At 37.2% G+C, this 19,689-nt stretch overlaps 1 long non-coding RNA gene across 1 annotated transcript; it reads left to right on the forward strand.

Annotated features, from left to right (window-relative positions):
* Window positions 1-458: 458 nt before the first annotated feature.
* LOC132015004 (uncharacterized) lies at window positions 459-7,684 on the forward strand. The gene is made up of 3 exons (XR_009403519.1): window positions 459-588; window positions 3,681-3,821; window positions 7,652-7,684. It is a non-coding gene; the product is annotated as an uncharacterized LOC132015004 (long non-coding RNA).
* Window positions 7,685-19,689: the final 12,005 nt, after the last annotated feature.

A 19,689-nucleotide genomic window follows, 5' to 3' on the forward strand; every position in this document is an offset into this window, starting at 1 on the left:
CGGACAAGGAGGTTTAATGGAGCTGAGTGGTACACCATTCTTACTGAGAAGCATTTGCCTACACCTTGAATCAGTCCTGTGAGATTAAATAAGTTTAGATAACAATCAGGTATTTTCCTACTAGCTCGCAAAACATCTTTTTCTTCTCCTGATATTTTTCAGGGCAGTGAGAAAACATCAGAGGACTTTAACTACTCATTGTCAAGTATCTTTTTTTTTGTTTTTGTATTTGTTTTTTTAAGTTTCACTTATTTGAGTAATCTCTACACCCAACGTGGGGCTCAAACTCTTGACCCCAAGATCAAGAGTTCCATGCTCTTCCGACTGAGCCAGCAGGTGTCCCATGGTCAAGTGTTTCTTATTATTTCCCTGTTGGGACCCTTCAGCTCTACAGTTACTGCAGGGTTGGACATTCACTCAACATTTTTTTTGGTCTTCTTCCTGTGTGTGAGGCACTGTGCCTGATGCTGTATACAGGAGGCTGCGGTAAACAGGGTCTCCGCTCTCATGGAACTCCAGTTTCGTCGTGGGAAGGCAAATCCTAAGGACAAAAAATTTTAAGTAAAAAGAAAAAAACCCAACAACAAGGTAAGACATAATGGCTAAATGAGAGGCTTCTTTAAAGTAGGGGGGTTTGGGAATGACAGCTCTGAGGAAGCATCACATGAAAGGAGACCTGAATGAGAAGCAGGAGCCAGCCTTGTGAGGGTCGGGGGAAGCATAAAACTTAGTCTGGTGACAAGAGCAGTACTAGGTGCTTGGTTAAGAGGTACAGCATCATTGATTTAAGGAACTTGTTACTAGATGGGATGAATGGAGAATTTGCATTTAATATGCGTTTAGAAGCATAAACAACTGCAAACTCATTTCCATACCTTAGGAAAAGAAGGGAGTAGTGAGGCAAAACATGGCTAGTTGATTTCCAAATCCTCTTCTCTCCCTCTTGGTAACAGCATATCTAGGTAGACACATAGCTTCAAAGTGTCGTGTCAGTACGGCATGGCTTATATTTGGACTGTTGTAGGAGAGAGAAATAAACTGCTCTCTTTTTAAATTCACCAATATGTTGGATCTTGTGATGCAGGTGACTCTATTTGCTGACTAACATTGGTTAAAATAATACATGGAGTAGCAACAAGATTAAGAGAAACTTTGAGAAAGGAAAAAAAGACCACTTATAATCCCGCTTCTCTAATACAACCATCTTCACACTTGTGTATTATCTTCTGTGCCTCATCCACACGTGTGTTTTTTTATGAAATTGGTATGTAATTGTTAATGTAATTTATGTAACTGTTCATGTGTTTACATGCCATTTGACATTCTGTTCCTTAAAGATTTAATCTTATGTTACATTTTTTAAAAAGGTATTATTTATTTATTTGAGAGAGGGAGAGGGGACTTAAGAGCAGAGGAGAAAAGAACATCAGGTAGATTCCATGCCAGTCGCAGAGCCCCACACGGGGCTTGATCTCATGACAAGGAGATCATGACCTGAGCCAAAACCAAGAGTTGTACGTTTAACCGACTGAGCCATCCAGGCACCCCTGTTACATATTCTTCTATGTTTTAATATAGGTGTCAGTTATTTTTAGCAGCTTTATATCATTATAAAGTGTTGTGTACCATAATTTATGGATCTATTCAAAGGGCAAATTTTTAAAAATTAGGTTTACTGGGGTGTTTGGCTGGCACAGTTGGAAGAGCATGTGACTCTTACTCTCAGGGTTGTGAGTTCAAGCCTCACATTGGGTGTGGAGCCTATTTAAAAATTAAAAAAAAAAGAAAGGTTTATTAGTGATCTCATTATTGATTTTTTTATTGTTGTTGTTGATTTTCTAATGAATCTGGTTGGGTCTGTGAGTGTCTCCTAAATGCTCAGCATGAGTCTGAGATATACACTTGAGAAGAGATAAGTATAACCCACCACTGATTAATGTTAGCTGGCATCATTATTTTTGTTATTAGGGTTGCTATTTTGTTATTAGGGTTGTTTTGTTAGCTGGCATCATTATTTTTGTTATTAGGGTTTTTATTTTGTTATTAGAGTTGAACTGCTTGTCTATCCCTAGAGATGAGAAAGTAGAGAACAAGATCTGGTTTGAAATGGCAGCTGGGGCTAGCTGGAGGACAATGATGCAGAAAACCTTAAATGAGCTGTAACAAATCAATCCTCATGTACCATTTGTAAGACATCTAGTTGTTAGATATAAGATTTGTGAGTTGTGCTTATTCTTCAAATATTCTGGGCTGGAATGCCAACTCAGCCTCTTCTCTTCATCTTTAGCCATGTCTTCTCTCCCGTTACTCTGACTGCTTTGCCCCATTTTGTATGGTTTCAGGGTCACTTGTGACCTTAATGTTTTATGCCCTAATAAAATCGAATCACTAAGAAGACCATTCTACAAAATGACTTTGAAATCTCTAATTTAGGATTGTTATAGCTAAAAGTCTAATATGGCATTGAGTGGAGATGGTAGGGTTCTCATTTGTGTGGGTTCTTGAAGGTAATCAATTAATGTGGGTGTATTTCTAGTAAAAAGTATATTTTAGAGTTTTAAAATTTATTTTTGTTAAAGTGATATTTTAACTAAAATCGCATATAGGTAATATAATCACATTAATTCAAAGACCCAAAGTATAAAAAATATAGAGCAGTATGTCTCCCCCAATATCCTCATCTGCCCAGTCCCCCACTCCCATTGAAATTATCTGCTGTTCATAACTTCTTCCTTTCAGAGTTTTCTGATGTACATATAAGCAAATATAAATGTTGGTTCTATTTTCCCATTCTTCTGTATCTTAAGCATCTTTTGAAGAAATGGATTTTCAGTATATTTTTCAACACATAAAATTTGATAGTAGTTTCTGGCACTATTATGGGTGTGATTAAATTTCGAGAGTATGTTCAATGCCTAGAACTTAGAATTATTTTCTTTTGAAAATTCACTGAGGGGTGTGTGGGTGGCTCAGCCAGATAAGTGTCTGCCTTCAGATGAGGTCATGATCCCATGATCCTGGCTGAGCCCCTCATCAGGATCCCTACTCAGCAGGCTGTCTGCTTCTCCCTCTCCCTCTGCCCTTCTCCCTGCTCGTGCTCTCTTTCAAATAAATAAATTCTTTAAAAAAAGAAAAAGAAAAAAGAAAAGTCACAGAAATAATACTATGAGTAAACTTCATGTAATTTATGCTGCTAAAAACAAAACAAAAGAGCACAGTTAAATGGTCAGGATACAGCTGGAAAACTCATCAGATTTCAAACTCCAGGTTTTCACAGCTGTGCAGCACTTACAAACCAAGTGTTCATGTCATTAAGACAACAGTGTTAATGCTGGGTATCCTACAAAAAGTGTCACACTTCAGGTTTGTACCTTGCCAATTTTGGTCTGGGATCAAAAAGATCTAAAGCCATTTGTTTTAAGAACATAGATGGCTGATAATATGGCTGTTAATATGATATTCTTTTGGAGGTAATAGAAACTCCAAATCAAAGAGGCTTAAATGACAAATAAATTTCTTGGTTCTTATAAACCTGAAGTCCTGTGGTAGACTGGGCTTCTGGACTGATTGATACAGTAGTTCAATTCACCAAGGATCTGTGTTCTTTTTGTCTTTGCTCTCTGCTACCAGTGGTGTCTACTTTATTTTCAGGCCGATTTTTCTCATATCTGTACTTACAGGTAGCAATTGGGATTATTTATTCTCCCAAACTGGAGGGGCGTAGAGTGAGGAGAAACCAGTGAGGAATTCTGAACATCCAGGAATTCTGGGGAAACACCTTTCAGTTGAGACTCAAGAATGAACCACCATGAGCATGCTCGGTGAGTTTGACAATGAATGGATAAAAGCATGTGAGCAAGTGTGCTTATATAGATTACAGTATATCTTGTTCAAGGTCAGCAGTTCTCAGCTGAGGCTGAACACTGGGATCACTGGGGAGACTAGAATTTAAAACACTGATGCCCAAGTCCACTTTCCAGAGATTCTGATTCATTTGTCCAGGGCTGGAGCCCAGATATTAGAATTTAAAAAAAAATTTTTTTAAAGATTTTATTTATTTGACGGAGAGACACAGTGAGAGAGGGAACACAAGCAGGAGGAATGCGAGAGGGAGAAGCAGGCTTCCCATTGACAGGCGGCCCAATGTGGGATTCAATCCCAGGACTCTGGAATCATGACCTGAGCTGAAGGCAGATGCCTAACTACTGAGCCACCCAGGGGCCCAGATGTTAGAATTTTTAAAATGTTCTCCAGGAGATACTACTGAGCAGCCAGGACTGAGAACCATCTTCTAAGAATGAGAGAAGATTAGTGTTCTTAGGAAGAATAAAACAGAGAAGTCAAATATAGTGTTAAGTTTTTATTTTTATTTATTTATTTTTCATAGGTGTTAAGTTTTATTTTAATTCCTAATGCAATAATATTGGCAGATGATAAAACTGGTTGTTAAACAGCTCACATTTATTAGGTACTTTATTAACATAAAGCTAAAAACAGTCCATTATTCTAACTAAAATAAAGACAGAATCAATCTATGTTTTTATTTTGATAACAAAAAGAAGTTAGAAATACATTACCCTCCTTTCTTTACTAACAGCATATTTGCCAGTTCCCCTAACTCTTGAGTCCAATCCTTCCCCTCTAATCCCATTGTTCTCACCTGAAATCAGCCCATCACAATCCTTCCCCTGTCTTACTGTGCAATCTCCTCATTGGATTTGGTATTTCTTGTGTCCACTCTTTATGAAAGCTTCTAGATCAACGACTAATAAAGCTAATATCATATCAATCATATTATCTCTCTGTTGAAAAAAAAACTCCAATTCCTTAGCCTGGCCTCTATGGTATGGTCCAAACCTACCTTTTTTGTCTTATCTCACACTTTCCCTTTTCATTTACTCATGCTTTAGTCAAATTGAATTAGTCACTATAACATAAACATACCTTATTTACCCACTCTGCCTATAGAACCCTGTTTAAACATACCTTTCAATATAATATTGTATGGTAATTCAACTGAAATATTTCCTTCCTCAAAGGTCCACAGCAGCTTAACTCTGTGGCCCGTATTTTGTCCTACGGTGCAATATAGTGATATGTGTACATGACTTACCTTACAGACTGACATCTTTGTGTCCTCTTTGTTTATATTTGTTGAAAGGATGAATGAGCTTTCTGGTTTCTTCTCCTTATGAGCTTTAGACTAGTTCTGCATGTTTCTGTCATTCTAGACTATTTGAATGAGTTTAATAGGAGAGACTGGTGATAGAAATGTCTCATGTCTCAGCTGGTAGCTTGGCAATGTTTACTGGTTTCTGACTAGTTCTATAGACACTATTTTTTAAAGTTTTATTTATTTATTTAAGTAATCTCTATACCCAGTGTGGGCCTTGAACTCACAATCTCAACATCAAGAGCTGCATAACCTTCCCACTGAGCCAGCCAGGTGCCCTCTCTAGTGACTATTTATTGAATGCCTGCTGTGTGTGTGCCAGGCAGATAGATGTAATCTTTAATTCCTATAGCAATGATCTGATTTTCATCTTTCAGATGTGTATTCTGGTACTCAGAGTAACTAACTTCCCCAGGTTCTGGCATAAATTGACAGAGCTGAAATGCCAGACTTGCTCTGTTTCCCTCCAAAACTATACAGTACAGGGCTACAGCTAAAAACAGAGATGGTGGCTAGGTATCAGGCCACTGATTTCCCCACCCTCTCCCCCCAGCACATCCAGACAAGGTCAGGTTTCCATCTGCTCATTCATACAACAAGTCTATTCTCACTCGATTCCCAGGTCTACTAGGAAAGCTACTTCTCATCCAGCTGCATAATCAAGCAAAGAAAAGCCAAATCTGCATTTGATACTTCCAATCTAACCCAATCCAATCCTGCAGAAACCATCAGAAACCATTAGGATTTAATAAAAGGGACTGAGAAGTATCAAAATGAGAGAATACAGAGCTGTTGCTGAGAGATGAAATTTCATGGGGTAGACAAAATTGGTATGAAAGCTCAGCCTATGTATTCAGTCTTTCTCTTACTTCTTACATATTCATAGGACATAAAGGTTGTTCCCACATGACCTCAAACTTTCCGTTTCAAAGTGAATTTGAATTTGAATTTGTTACCTGACTATTCCCAAAATAATCAGATTTGTTTTTAGTCTTTAAGATGTTTACTTAACATTTTCACTTCTCATCCACAGACAACCTTCCAGGAAACTATGAACATCGGTTGAATAAACATAATTCTAGTCCTGTAGAGTTAGGCCTAGAGAATGAAATTTAATAGGAATTCGACAACATAGTTCTAAAGCTGTTACTAGAATTGGGTTATTATTTGGTTCAGCAGAGAAGAGGACATCCATTTTTCTTATTCAAAGGTGTCCTGCAACTACAAATTGCTATCCTGAGTCACTCACATGAAGGCCAAGTGTGAACCCAAGAGGTAACAGTGGCAGGGAAAGAGCTTCTTTTTTAAACATCTGAGTGAGAACTATGGGCACCAGTTTGTTTTGACAGCGTAAGGGACATTGGGAGCGGCAGTTCTGACCATCAGATTTTTTGTAGAGGAGAGCTGTAAATTTAACCCTCACATAAGCTTCATCTTCTTTCTGGATGCTCTATAGAGTGACTGGCACAGCTGAGGTCAAGACTAAGCCTAGCAGAGTCAGAACCATTCTCTATCAGAGATGCTTTTTTGTCTCTCAAGTAATAATACACAACTAGACACAACGGCTACCCAGGGACCACAGAGATTTTGTGATGAGATATGAAACTAAAAATAAAGCATTTCCAAGAATTTCTAAAATACAGTAAGTGTGCATTGTTTGCAGTGTGCTGGTCCTTTTATTAGTGGATACCTGTATTTGTCTCTATAACTGTTGGCTAATGAGTCCCAATTGACATATATATAGAAGAAATATCAAATTGGTCATAAATGTGACTTTTACTCTAAGTTGGAGAAAAAATTAGGTGACCAGAATAGTAGACTGATATTTAATACCTACGAGGGTCTGTGCTTGCTTCGGCAGCACATATAATAATACCTACGAGGGTCTCAATATTTACATCTTTTTAAAGAATTTTCTGTGGACTTTACTTTTGTCTTTCCCAATTAGCCTGAGAGTATAGGTCAGTGGTTAGATAATGTTACCATAGGCTGGAAGTTAAAGGTCAATTCCTAGCACAGCATGGAGTTACTGTTGAGCAACTTCAAGTCTCCTTATTTTTGTTTTTTGATTTATAAAATTGGGATATCTTATCTGTGATAAGATTTCACAGCTGAAGCTGTAAAACTAAATTTGATTAATAACCAATAAATATGGAAAGGCTCTGAGCCTTTAACACGTTATTAAGTGCATTTATTTATAAACATGTTTCAAGAATAGTGGAATGTAAGTAAGTACAAAACTTTGAGAATGCATTTTGGAAATACCTATTAAGATTCAGAGTAATTACATTGGGGAAAGAGAAAGATACTTCTACTTTTTTTTCCCTACTATATACGTTTGATTTTTTTTTTTTTTTTTGCATGAGAAGGTGTTACATTATCACTTTTAATTAAATATTTTAAAGACTACTGTGCCATTTTTAATGTAGGAATGCTCTGAAGGGAAGTGAATCATTATTGTTTGTCTTTATTCCTTAGAGGTGATGAAGACCAATTGGTTACAGAGTTCAGGTATGATTTTTATTTTATTTTATTTTACTTTATTTTATTTTTAATTTTTATTTTTTTAAAGATTTTTAAAGTTTATTTGACGCAGAGAGACACAGTGAGAGAGGGAACACAGCAGAGGGAGTGAGAGAGGGAGAAGCAGGCTCCTCGCAGAGCAGGGAGCCTGAGGTGGGACTCAGTTCTAGGACCCTGGGATCATGACCTGAACCGAAGGCAGATGCTCAATGACTGAGCCACCCAGGCACCCCTGATTTTTATTTTAGAATGGCGTCATATTTTTTTAATATATTTTTTTCATTTATTTATTTTCAGCATAACAGTATCATTATTTTTTCACCACACCCAGTGCTCCATGCAATCCATGCACTCTATAATACCCACCACCTGGTACCCCGACCTCCCACCCCCCTGCCAACTTCAAACCCCTCAGATTGCTTTTCAGAGTCCATAGTCTCTCATGATTCACCTCCCCTTCCAATTTACCTCAACCCCCTTCTCTCTAACTCCCCGTGAATGGTGTCATATTAATGGCTGAATGTGCCATGATGACAGCTTCATCATAGGCCACTATGTGCTGTATTCTGAGCATAGAACATAGTAGATCAAGTAAAAATGCTTCTGGCCAGCCTCAAAGCACTTTTGAGAAATACTCTTTCCATTTCAAATATCTTCAAACTGTAGTCTAACTATTAACATCAGGGAGAGCAGCATGAAGAACTGCAACAAAAACTGCTTCCAAATCTTTATGGATAAGGTGGTAAGGGACCTTCCTAAAGTTTACTGTTATAGGAAGTGCTGGAAAATCTTGAGGGAAGAGGGGGAAAAAGAAAAGAAAGAAAAAAATTGAAACGAACCTAAGAAAGGAGCAGTCTTAGCAATCTGGCAGTAATAAAATATTTTAAATCGTTGCTTTAATTTTCTTCTCTGAAAATACTTCATGCTGGAAAATTCTGCTTTCACTTTGTGTTTCCTGAAAGTTTAAATCATCCTCTATTAGTGGGGGGGGCACTGAATTAATTTTTCATATAAAAAGCTTTATAACTTTTTTTTCTATTTTAAAACAAGGTATTTTTACCAACACTCTAATTTATTTATTTTGCACAGGACATACAAAATGCAAAGTTAGATTGTATTAACAATATGTGAATGTTCGATTTCAGTTAAACTTATGATCAATAATACACTTTCTTTGGTAAGTTAGTTGATCAGATCATGCTTTACTTTTAGCTAACAGGGCAGTGGATTCTGTAGCTGAGCCCATGAGAATATACTAATAACAATTACTATTTAATTTTTATATACTGCAAACCCATTTCTGGCATGTATGAAATAAAATAGGTATAGATTAACCTTCCCATTGGTTGGAGGTTGAAGCAGATGGCCAATCTGTTCAAATTCAGATAATGCCAGAATTAAGAAGAAAAGTTTTCTCAAACCCAAACAGAGAAATAAGGGAGTTGAGACTTTGTAGCATACAAGAACTTTCACCCAGAAGAGAGGAGTAAAGTTGCCAGCAGCCTGTGACAAACAGAAAGTAGAGCTATGGTCTTAAACTTGTTTGTTTTTTTTTTTTTTTTTTAAACATTCTGCAGGATTTCAGAACTTCGTGCTGTCATTGATTATGTTTGCTGTTATTCCTAGTCTCTTCCTAATATCTATTTCCCTCTTCTTCTAGACCAACAGAATTTTTACCGGAGTGTGTATGTCAATACTTTACACTCCCAAGTAAATACTTCCCAGACCCTTTTGGCCTTGTGTTACCATGTAACTAAGTTGTGGCCAATAAGCGTGGCCACACGCTGCGGCAGCCTGAGCACCACACCACCCAGGAAAGTCTGGCTAGACTTTCAAACGACAGAGAGAGGAGAGATCATCGTTTGTTCTGATTAAGCCACTGTACTTGGGGCTTTCTGTTATTCCCAGTCAAATCTAACTCTGCTGAATACACCAGCTTTTAGGTTCACTGAGTCCTTGTTGGGAACAAACCAGTACCTACTTAAAATCCAATTAAAATGACGTGACTGTCTTTGCTTGTTGTGGGTAACATAGATAAAACAGCAAAACAAACAAAAATAGACATCACAGTGGAAAACATGTTCTACAAGTCAGTTGAAAAGTGAGGCCAGGGCTCCTGGGTGGCTCAGTGGGTTAAGGCCTCTGCCTTTGGCTCAGGTCATGATCCCAGAGTCCTGGGATCGAGCCCCACATAGGGCTCTCTGCTCAGCGGGGAGCCTGCTTCCTTCTCTCTCTCTGCTGCTTCTCTGCCTACTTGTGATTTCTGTCTGTTAAATAAATAAATAACCTCTTTAAAAAAAAAAAAGAAAAAAGAAAAGAAAAGTGAGGCCAGAGTTCTTCTCCCAGTTGTATCATTGATTTCTACTATTGCCTAATGAAATACAATAAATATATACATCATAATACATACAAATTAGCACGATTGTTTTCAGGAATGTGTGAATAGTCATTTCAGTGTGTAATGTCATAAGAGCACATTGACTTTTTAAATATAGATATAAAAATATTCCCATTCCAGATTTTTAAAGTCAAATTGAATACTAGCCAAAAGGTAGCTAAAGAAGATCTTTATTAAACGTTAAAAAAATCTTTAATTTTTTAAATCTTTATTAAAAGTTTAATCTTTATTAAACGTTAAAAAAAAAATCAAACCTGAAATTCCTCCTCTTTCCTACCCCAACCACACACTTCCCTGCCTCACTACACACACACACACACACACACACACACACACTCAGTGGATGGTCATGCCTTGTTCTCAGAGAAAATGGATGTCTCCAGATTGAATGTTTCTCAATTTTCTAATACTGGATCTCCAAACTCACCTGTTTATCATCCTGGCCTCTTTTCCTCTTGTTACAATAGAAGAGATGTCTCCCTTCCTATCCAAGGTAAGTTTCTCCACCTGCGCTTTGAGTCCCAACATTCTTGCCTTCTCAGGAAATGTATGCTATAGATTATCACCTCTCTCTCCTGTATCTTAAATATTTTAAATGTCTTCTCAACTGGATTTTTCCCCTCTGCTTATAAACAAGCCCGGTTCACCCACTAAATGAAAGTTTCCTGGCAAAGGCTCTATCCTCCATAGTGTTTAGGGGAACAATGTCAGTGCCTACCACTGTGGTTCTCTCTTTTCTGTACTTGTATGAGTGGGAGACAGGTCTCCATATTTAAACATGGAGACAGGTCTCCATATTTAAACAGGCTACGGCCAAGTCTTTTGGACTGAGGAGATAGATATTGTTTCTTTTAAGTGGTTGCATATCTGCTCCTACCCATTTTATGTGTTGACTTCCTGGTTTAATTTTCAGAGGCAATCTATTTTCTCAGTTTCCTTATTCATGTAGAATACCTCACCATGGCTACCAATATACAGTGCTAGTTTTCACAGTATTTTTCTATATAAAGGAATGCCTCAAAACCAATATACATGATTTTACTACACAGAAAAGATCAGGTTTTCATCTTAGGTCTTCAAATTTCACATATAAAACTAAGAAGTGCAATATTAACTGAATAGTTCCAATGGGGAAAAAAGTTACTTCTAATGGGCTTTATTGAAATAATTGGAATTTATATCAAAAGTTTATCAAGATTTCCTGTTTTACAAATCAGCATTTAGCGACTTACACAGAACCCACTGCCACAGAAGTTAACAATATGGAGCACCTGGCTGACTCAGTCGATAGAGCACATGACTCTGGATCTTGGGGCTACAGGTTCAAGCCCCACTCTGGGTGTACAGGTTACTTAAAAATAAAATCTTAAAAAAAGTTAACATTTGCAATAGAACTAGAATGAATATTTGTAGAGAAACAGTAAATGTTTTCTATTTGTTGAAGTGTTTCAGGATTATATGCATCAGTAAAAAGAAATGGAATGTTTGACCCTTGTGGAAAAAGATGTTATAGCAATGAGAAAAAAAAGATGTACTTCTGATTTAAGCTGATCAGAAGATTCTTTATGTATTTTGGGAGCACACTTTCATTTACATGTTCCCAAATACCAGTGATGAACCAGGCAGCAGGAATGGCTGACTCACCTAAATTTTATGATGGCTTTCTGATTTGTTGCCACTTAAAGCAATCACATAAGGACAGCAAATCCCCAAAACATCAAAAACTGTAGTACTCAAAAATTGCAGTGTTATTTTCCTACGGATGAGCCTTCATGAGTGCCAATAATAAAAGATGGTCCTTGGGACGCCTGGGTGGCTCAGTTGGTTAAGCAGCTGCCTTCGGCTCAGGTCATGATCCCAGGGTCCTGGGATCGAGTCCTGCATCGGGATCCTTGCTTGGCAGGGAGCCTGCTTCTCCCTCTGCCTGCCTCTCTGTCTGCCTGTGCTCACTTGCTCTCTCTCCCTCTGTCTCTGACAAATAAATAAATAAAATCTTAAAAAAAAAAAAAGATGGTCCTATGATTAAACTGGATGGTTTTCATTTAACCCACACATTGTAAGTCTTAAGTGGCATTTTTAAAAGAGAATGAGCACTGCATAGGTAACACATTCAAAGGCTCTCACTATCAGAAATAAACAATTGAAAATAAATTTCAATGAGAATTCACTCTTAAAAAAGCAAAGCCTTTTCAAAGACTGCAGCTGGGTTGTTTTTATGCATTTTTATAGGACCACAACATAATTTTAAAAGTCCCAAACAAACACTATGCAATTCAGTTTTAAAAATTATATATTTATACTTGGAATGTTTCGAATTCCACTTATGGGAATTTTACTCTAAGCATAAATTAAAAAAATGAAGTCATTTTGGCAATCAGGAAGAACTTTAGAGATTTCTAGATGATTAATTAATGAAATGGTGTCTTCTGACCTCGGAGTCATTCAGGGGATGAATATGAGACTATCCTGGAACAAGTTTATTAGTGAGTGGATGATAAGATCTAAAAAACAGACTGGAAGGCCAATTGGCATGAATTTGGAGATGGAAAGAAACTCAGGGCAGTTCATCAGGGCTGGACTAACATAGTTATTGCCTTTATAAATAAAATGCTGTTAACTTACATTCATTATTCAGTGTGGAATTTAGAGATGATCGTCTCAGTAGTCTTTGCCAGGAAATGTGTTTGAAGTACGAGAAAAACTATTTAATAGTTATTTACATTAAGGAAACTCATGTCATATGTATTAATATGTTTCCTACAAATAGTCCTATTAACTAAAATCATATTTAGTTGGTAGTATGATTACATATGTGGGTTCTATTATTTAGAAATCTCTTACTCAATTTGTAGATTTTACAGGTGTGTATATTAGTTTCCAATTGCTGCTGTAACAAATGATTACAAATTTAGGGGCTTAAAGCAAAACGAACGTATCATCTGGAAGTCAGAAGTTGGAAATGGCCTTCAGTGGCTGGAACCAAGCTGTCAGCAGAGCTTCAGTCCTTCCAGAGGCTTCAGGGAAGAATCCTTTTCTTGCTTTCTCTAATTTCTAGAGGCCACCTGCATTGCTTGGCTGGTGACCCCTTCCTCTATCTTGAAAGTCAGAAGCACAGCATCTTGATATCTCTCTATGCTTCTGTTGTCACATCTCTTTTTCTCTGACCCTCCTGCTTCCCTCTTGCAAGGATTTCTGAGATTACATTGGGCCCACATGAGTAATCCAGGATAATCTCCCTATTTCAAGATCCTTACCTTGATCACCTTTGCAAAGTCCCTTATGCCATGTAAGATTACATATTCACAGGTTCTGGGATTAGGATGCAGACACCTTGGGCTGAGGGTCATTATTCTGCATACTGCAGTGTGGTAGACTGGATTATTATTCCAACTGTTCATTCTCTCCCCAGAAGTAGCATTATACATCCATACTCTTTGCAGTAATTTTGCAGTGTCTCACTATGGTTAAGGAGTATGTCTCCACAGCTTGGCTCTGAGATTGACCAGGCAACTTGCTTTGGCAAATGAGATTTTAACAGTTGTGATACAATCAAAGGCCTGAAAAGTGCTTGTGACTTGGGCCTGTTTTCTTGTCTCTCTATCATTGCCATAAGAACATGCCCAAGACAAGGGTCATGTGGCATGGGACTGAAGTGCTCTTCAGCTGACCATATGCCACTCCAAAGATATCTGAAAATAAATAATAATAATATAAATTGTTGTTTAAATTCAGTAAATTTTGAGCTAGTTGTGCTTCATTTTTGTGGCAAGAACTAACTGGTACAGTGGAGTTCTTAGATTTTCCTCTTTTGTGATCTTCTTCTCCACTTATGGTTATTTCATTGCTAGATAGCATTTATTCACCATACTTTCAACAATTATTTAACTCCTAGGTCCCAGGTATTATGCAAAGTTCTGGGCAGACAGTTGGAGGTTAACCCTCTGTGCTCCATTCATGTGGAACTCATTGACATTCCTAAAGGAGAGAAAGGTCAGAAGTAAGAGATGAAACTTGAGGTTATTCTGTGATTGAGATGGATAGCAAAGATTTGATTGACTTGATTCATCATGGCCGATCTAGACTGATGTGCCCTTAAATAAACAAAGTTTTATTTAGTAGCTAGTTTGTGAGTATAGTAGGTGTTAGGGATAGGTACCAGAAGAAGATACAGACATTTTAAAAAATAGCTTTTGGAAATTATATTACTGATAATGGTGATTAATGGTGATAATGGTATATTACTGATAATCCATTATGAAAAATGATAGGTTATTGAAATCTTTGTGCTCTCTTCAATTGGATTGTGTATTCATAATGTAACTCTGATTTAAGAAACATAATTATTAGGAAAAAAGTTTAAGACTGTTAATTTAAGTTTGGGTAATGTCTCTTGATTTTGGTTATTTATACTAGTGCTTCTCAAGGTATCTACAGTGAAAGAACATTTATTTCAGTGTTCCATACAAACACTCTTTCCTAACAATATATGGCTATATTTTATCTGAAAATATAAAAATGAAGAAATATAATAAAAGGAAGCATGTAATTTGGGGATGTCTCAGGAAGTCCTTTTGTGTGTGTGTGTGTGTGCTGGCAAGTTAATTTTTCTAGATTTTAAGAAGTATACATTTTGATTGTATTGCATAAAAATATAAGAATACTTTTACCTTTCTGAGAAAAAATTAAAATAGCTATTACAAAAATCAAATGCTCATGGCAATATAAAGCAAACTGGCTGGAGAGGAATCCATTCTGGCAGTCCTTTTCCTCTTATAGATGGTTCTTGGGGGAGGCACAATGTTTAAAGTGATAGTATGGTCTCAGGGTCAAAGGAAAGAATGAGAACAAGGCGGGAGCAAGTTGCCAACAGACAGCAATAGATCTTCAGAATGCTGAACGAATGGACTGAGGGACAGCAAAGCCCAGCAGTATAGAAAACTGCATAATTCTTTCTATCCTTCATTGTGCCATTGACCCAACTGCAGCAGGCCACAAACTGTGAAGGCTGGGTAGATGTCAATAGTACTTTCTTTGCTTAGCAAAATTTAGTCCATAAAATCATGTTAAAGTAGTCATCCAAATGGAAAAAATATAAAACGGCAAGAACTGAGATCCAGATTATTAAGTAAAATGTTATAAAATTATGCTTTTGGAGATGAGGGTAAAAAATTACCCTCAAGGATGCCTGGGTGGCTCAGTGGGTTAAACCTCTGCCTTCAGCTCAGGTCATGATCTGAGGGTCCTGGGATTGAGCCCTGCATCAGGCTCTCTGCTCAGCAGGAAGCTGCTTCCTCGTCCTCTCTCTCTGCCTGTCTCTTAGCCTACATGTGTGATCTCTCTCATTCTGTCAAATAAAATCTTAAAAAAAAAATTACCCTCAAAATTTTGTATTATGAAATGGGATTGAACATGGATTTGATGGATGTATATATTTATATGTATATATAATACCCTGCATTTTTACATATGTAAATATAATGTTTCTTTTTCTATATCTTCTCCATCTCTTTCCTATTTAATCTTTTTTTCTCCAGGTTTTATTGAATTGTTTATGTTTTTATTATTAGTTTGTAGGAGTATTTTGTTTTTTACTTTTTGACCCCCTTCACCCATTTATCTTTTGAGTTAATATTTGCCTCTTCTTAATCACGCATTGAATTATTGCATGTTCAGTCTCCTGCTTTGGTCCTGGCAGAATTGTATCTACTCTACAAGCAATTATTAACAGGCCATGTTTACAATACTGTGAAGAATCTTATTGTTACATAGTTTTTGAAGCCGCTTACTTCCATTTTCTCAAAGCAAATGCCATGGCTTCAGTGTTGTATTTATGCTTTCTAAAATATAATACTTAATAAATGAAGTTTCTTATTTCAGGTGAGGAAATAAAATTAAATAATTTTAATATGAGAGCTGGAGTTCTTATTTAATTCTTGGAGAGTAAGACATCAGCATAGAATCCAAGATATTCTTGTGGTCCATCACTTTTTCTGGTGCACCTAGGTCATTAAGAAGCACACACCTCAATGTGTTAATAACCTTATTGTGGTAAACATTGTGTATTATATACATATATTAAATCATAAAATTGTATACTTTAAACCTACACCACATTATATGTCAACTATCTCAAAAAACCTAGAAAAATTAAGAGAAATGATAACAATACGAAAGCACATAGCTCACCTACTTGTGAGAGGATGAGGAAAAACGTGCTTAACTTTTTTGTCACTGCATTTAAGATTGTTTATACTTAAGTGGACTTGCCTAGTAGGTTTCTCAGTTCATTTCTTTTTTTCAACCAAAGCTGAGATAGATGAGAAAAGGACAAAAATAAAAGGGATGGGCTGGGGAAGGGATGGGAGAATTATTGAGTATAGTAATATACAATGGAAATTATAGACAAATATAACAAAACAGTGCTTCAAGTCCTGTAAATTTGTTTTTCCCTTTCCGTTTGCTTAGTAGTGGGACACTATGAAAAAAAGGGGGAATTTCCTTGAGAGTTTTAAAGTTTATTTAATTTTACTCTTATTAGTCTTAGAGTAGTCATTTGTAAAACACTACTGTTTAATATTGACAACTTTGAAAGTCACTGAAAAAAATTAAATGGCAATTTAATGTTAACAGCTGCTTATGGTTATCAAATCCATCAAAGCCCTTCATGAATATATTAGGCACAAACCCACAGAATTACTGTTGCTGAAGACAGCTTGGTATTTTCAAATTGCCTAGTGAGAATAGATGTACTATAATAAGAAGGACTCTGATCACAATTTACTGTTTTGTCTTTATATAGAAAGAAACCTTGGCCTGTTTCTAATTATTTAATGTTCTAAAATCTTTGCCAACTTAGCTATAAAATGATTCTAGAAGTGTATCTGAAAATTATCTTTCCTCTAAATTTGCGGTTTTTGAAAAATAGCTACAATAACAAAACGGAAACAAAATAAAACTCCTGTAATAAAAATAATTAAAATTGAATAAATAGTTCACATGTAGCCAATTAAGACTCAGAGCCCAAATGTGAGTCTTCCAAAGTTTTATTAGTAAGGCAGTCATGTTCTTCGGTTTCATTCTTCTAGAAAAGTATCTTCTCATTAAATGTTGGTAAGGATGTTGTTGGAGTTGTGGGGACCAGGGCTATCCTAAAGAAAGAGCGGGGCATGAAGCATAAAATATACCTATAAAGACTTTGCTTGCTTTACACAGCTAATCCTGAAACCATTCCTTGGAAGATCTATGCAGCTTGCCTTCTTTCGAGGTGTTTTAAATTCCAAAACACTGTTTCAGTTACCTTTCATCCAAAGCCAGAGGGTGCTTAATCCAGGAAGACCCGACTGCTTAAATCAGTCTAGGCTGAGGTACACAGATGGTTACCCAGCCACTCTCTTAAGTCTCTGATTGATGGAACTTCAGGGAGTGCAGGCCTGGGTCATCCTTGGGAGTAGGGTGTCCTGGGAAGGCTTAAATTATGCTGAGTATTTTTTTTTAAAGTACTCTAAACACCTGGTGTGGGGCTCAAACTCATGACCCCGAGATCAAGAGTTGCATGCTCTACTGACTGAGCCAGCCAGGCAACTTTGGAAAGGCTTAAATTATACCAGTAACCTTGCAAGTTATCTCTTAGGTTAAGCTCAAGGATAATTCTCTGTTAAGTCTCTTCTGAGCCAAAAATAAAGTGGAATCTTCAAGTTTAGTCAATTGGGACTCTGCGGTAGAAAGTAAAGATTTTGAGGAAAAGAATTAAGGGGGGGGGGGAAATCAAAAGTTCTTGTCTCTTTATGCACCTGTTCATAGGCTAAGTTAACCTCAACCAAACCACAGAAGAGTAAAAGAGTTTACATGGAGATGAGGTGGTCTACATTCAATTTTATATACTATAAAGAGTGAGCATTTTCTTGGCATGTTCTCAGAGTACCTACTCTGGGGACCAAGCCTGATTAGTAGAAGGCAACACAGGAATATGGGTCCATCCCTTCTCTGGAGACCACCTGAATTACAGCACCAGATTATAAATCAAGATTGTGAGAGTAAGAGCCATAGTCCAAAAGGGCTAAAAGTAATTAAAAAAAAAAAAAAAAGTTCCTTTACTGAAAGTAGGCAAAGTAAAAGACTTGGTGTCAGAACCCAGGCAGGAGAAACTCAGTTATTAGAACTAGGATATGAAGCCAGAACCAGATTACCACCAGAGCTGACCTTACAATGGTGAGATCTCTAGCACAGAGATTCTAGAAAGGAGAAATTAACTTCACTTAAAGGGAGAAGGCTGTTACCTGGGGAGAGAACCAGGCAGCACTTGAGAAGTCTAGAATGGACCTACCTTAATCCTAATTTGTGGAATCCTAAAGACTGTTAAGAACTCAAACCTGGGGGCGCCTGGGTGTCTCAGTGGGTTGGGCATCTGCCTTCAGCTCAGGTAATGATCCTGGCTGGGGTCCTGGGATTGAGTCCCACATTGGGCTTTTTGTCAGCAGGGAGTCTGGTTGTCCCTCTGCCTGCCACTTCCCCTGCTTGTGCGTGTGCTCTCTCTCTGACAAAACAAACAAACAAACAAACAAACCAAAACAAAACAAAACAAAACTCAAACCTGGTCTGTATGAAGTTGCTTATTGTTCTCATATTAAAATAACTGGTCAGGGCAGCAAAATCCCTGAGCACATGTTTGTGTATTTGCAAATGAGATGGAGAGCAAAAGAGAATGAACATGTTTCCTTATCTTGTTAATAAATAATACTAACAGGATTAATAATAATTATGACCTAAAAACTAGAAATACAAGTTAGTGAACTGCATCTATCAGAATGTGCTGGTCTTGATGGGGTTTCTGTGTCATATCTTTTAAGGTTAATTCCAGTGAGAATATAAATTTTTTTCTGCTGGCACCACACAATGATAAACTCATACCTACCAGCCCTCGAGGATTCCAATAAAGAGAGGACTAAGAATTTAGGAAATAAAAACAAACCTTCATTTTTGAAAATTCTTAAAAGAGCCCTTACTAGATGACTTGACACAATGGCTTCAAAAAGTTTTAAAAACATATTAGGCTGCAAAATAAGTGTAAGATTTCAATTGCTTCTTTTGTCTAGTCCACTCTTTACATAGAATAGTACAAGTGTGTGCTTGGTGGCTTTGCAATCTGTCAACCTACTTGTCCTGGAATTCCCTCTTATGTCTGTTTCTGGCTGGGGTGGGCCACAAAAGAGATATTTATTTATTTATTTAAATATTTATTTATTTATTCTTTTACTATGTTTGGTTAGCCAGGATCTAGTACATCATTAGTCACAAAAGAGATTCTCGTGTGAGGTTTATACCACCTGACACAGTTGTCACTATGTGGCTCCTATACTGTTGCTTGTCTGCTGGTTCACCTGACTGGCCTGCGACACTGACCAGTCCAGAAAGCCAGGTAGGGCAAACTGCTCTATCTTTTGCTGGATCCTCCCTTGAGTTCTGACTCTAGAGTCAAGTGTGGGTTAACTCTGTAAGGAAGGACCCTGACTTCTGCGGGACATCCATACCATCAGAATCAGAGGCAGCAAGAGCTATCTGTGGTTTCAAGTGGGCTCATGAACATGGCCTGTGCTTC

The sequence above is a fragment of the Mustela nigripes genome, chromosome 4 (genome assembly GCF_022355385.1).
Source record: "Mustela nigripes isolate SB6536 chromosome 4, MUSNIG.SB6536, whole genome shotgun sequence".
Taxonomy (NCBI): domain Eukaryota; kingdom Metazoa; phylum Chordata; class Mammalia; order Carnivora; family Mustelidae; genus Mustela; species Mustela nigripes.